Raw genomic sequence first — 2,358 nt, 5'->3', positions numbered from 1 at the left:
GAAAGGGTTCCTATGTTGTGAAAACCAAGAATTGGAGGGCCCACCATGGTTGGGTCCGACGAGAAAACTTTGACATTTTACCTTCTTCAGATTGGCTAAAACTGCCATATTTCAAAAATTGAGTTGACTTTTCCAGAATTTTGGTCTGCAATTTTCTAATTTTGCAGGAAAAAATGTCAAAACAGGAAAAAAGGGTCTGTACGAACCCTGAATTTGGCGAGGTCCAAAACAGCAGTAGTGTAGTGAATGCTATAAAGCTGTCATTTGATTGGCTGGTGGGATTTATCTTGAAAATTGTTCATTCTTGTACAATTCAAAAAAATATCAGAATGAATTAGAACGTGTTCGTGCCTAAGTGTTTGCTGTACTTTTCCTGCTCATTTATATAATTGGCCATTGGTATTTAACATTATAAAACTGCCATCTGATTGGTTGATAGAAAACAATAGACTAATGGAAAAAGGTGTTGATCTCCAGTGAAAAAGGCCAGGGCTTGTAAAAAGAGGATGCGAAATGAGCTAATGTGTCATTATATTAAAAGTAAAACCATCAAATCTCTTTCAAATTGAATTATTTTATATGTACTAGCATTGGACAGTAGTAGTAGTAGTACACACTCCTTTCAGATAGTTTGAAAAATAAATGAAATATAATCCACAATTTGAAAGTTTTTCGGATGCAATTCAATTTTTATGATTTAGACATTAGCTACTCCACTAATGCTACAAGTAATTTCTTTACTCGGAAAGTCTCCAATAAGTAGTCGGACAGCTCGATAAAGAATAACTATATTCTTTAGTAAATTTATAAAAGAAAACCAATGAATTTCACTAAAATTTTACATTTTGATAAATTATTACAGTATTGGTTATTTATTGAATTTTACGATATTACATCATACAAATTATTTCTAAATGTATGTCGACCCTAATAAAATTATAGTAATGTATTTCACTGTTGAACATATCCGACGAATAAGGTGTTCCCATATCTTATTCTTTAGCGGTGTGAGGACTTAGAGTGTCTAATTTACAAAGCCATTTTCCATCTTTATCCTTTTGCCAAAATGTCATCCATCTACAAAGAAAAAACGTACAGATTCATTATATTTTTTCAAGTAATACATCAATCTTGGCCTATTGGCTAATTATTTTATATTGTTGTCAGAATATGTTCGGATACTGTACTGGATAACAATACAAAAAGAGACTTTAACCACGATGTAAAAATATCCAGGAATGGGAACGATACCATTAGCCAGCTATCTGATACAGTTTTCTAGACATTCCAAAAATCTATTCCGCAGCAGAAACACAACATTTTGACGTTGAAGCAACGGTGTTTGGGGTCAATATATAGTGTGAACATGAAAGGCTCATTTGATAAGAATTTGTTATCTTGATATCCTGGGGATATCCTGTGTCAACATGACAATAAGCCTTTCAGAAATTGACAAAGTGGTAGATTCAAATTCTGGGCGATATAGTGACAACCTAAAAATCTCAACAGCTAAAGAAAGAAGGCTTATTGCAAGCTCCATTGTGTTTTGAAGATGTGTGATTATTGGGATATATTCGGAAGTAGCCTGTTTTAACGTCATTTTAGACGTCGTTCCAACGTAATTTGACTATTAAACATTAACTAGTTATGAGAGCTTTCTGGAATTCTAAGATTATCGAAAAACTTACCGTCCTTGCATTGCGACATCACCATTTGCAAGAGAGAAGGTGAAGAAAGACAATTCTAAACAACTGTTATCACCAATTCCATCTTGAGCACTTTGAACTTCAACTTCAGCGTTTTAATCCCTTTACTCATCATGTCTTCAAAACATTTTGTGATTGCTGAAAAGAAATGTTTTGAAAAACTTTTAAAGGAAAGCTGCAAGGCTATTATTTATTGAAATACAGCACAGTCAAAGGGTTGAAGTGAGTGCCTGATTCCAGCGATCATTGAATCCGCAGGGAGCACTGTGTGTGAGGGTTGACTTACCTGCTCTTCCCTTAAGCATGGCCATATTTGGTACAACAAGCACTCCATCTTCTGAATACATATTAGCTGCTCCTGCTGCATCTCCTGCATTGTAATAATCTGAAAATTGTTTTTCCAAACCTGTAAGGATGTCCATTGTGATCAATTTCTTTTATATCTGAACTCAAACAGAAAACAAAAGATCTAAAATGGACAAATGAGAAAAGCACTTTAAGCAAATTCGAAGGGTCAATACTTTTTTAGTTTAAACAAAATAAACAAACCCTACGTCATCTACATACAGAGTAAGGGTTTGTTGGTACCGGCTAACAAATACCTAGAGAAAAGTGCTTAGCTTTTTACTAATTACTGTAATTATTACGCACT

At 34.1% G+C, this 2,358-nt stretch overlaps 1 long non-coding RNA gene across 1 annotated transcript; it reads right to left on the bottom strand.

The window, feature by feature from the left end:
• Nucleotides 1-772: 772 nt before the first annotated feature.
• On the bottom strand, nucleotides 773-2,158 carry LOC136812900 (uncharacterized). Its single transcript, XR_010847411.1, has 3 exons — nucleotides 1,993-2,158; nucleotides 1,689-1,844; nucleotides 773-1,077 (listed from the first exon to the last, which is right to left on the bottom strand). It is a non-coding gene; the product is annotated as an uncharacterized lncRNA (long non-coding RNA).
• Nucleotides 2,159-2,358: the final 200 nt, after the last annotated feature.

This window comes from Clytia hemisphaerica, unplaced genomic scaffold, assembly GCF_902728285.1.
Source record: "Clytia hemisphaerica strain Z4C2 unplaced genomic scaffold, Clytia hemisphaerica genome assembly, whole genome shotgun sequence".
Lineage (NCBI taxonomy): Eukaryota > Metazoa > Cnidaria > Hydrozoa > Leptothecata > Clytiidae > Clytia > Clytia hemisphaerica.
This window is presented reverse-complemented; position numbering and strand designations above follow the sequence as displayed.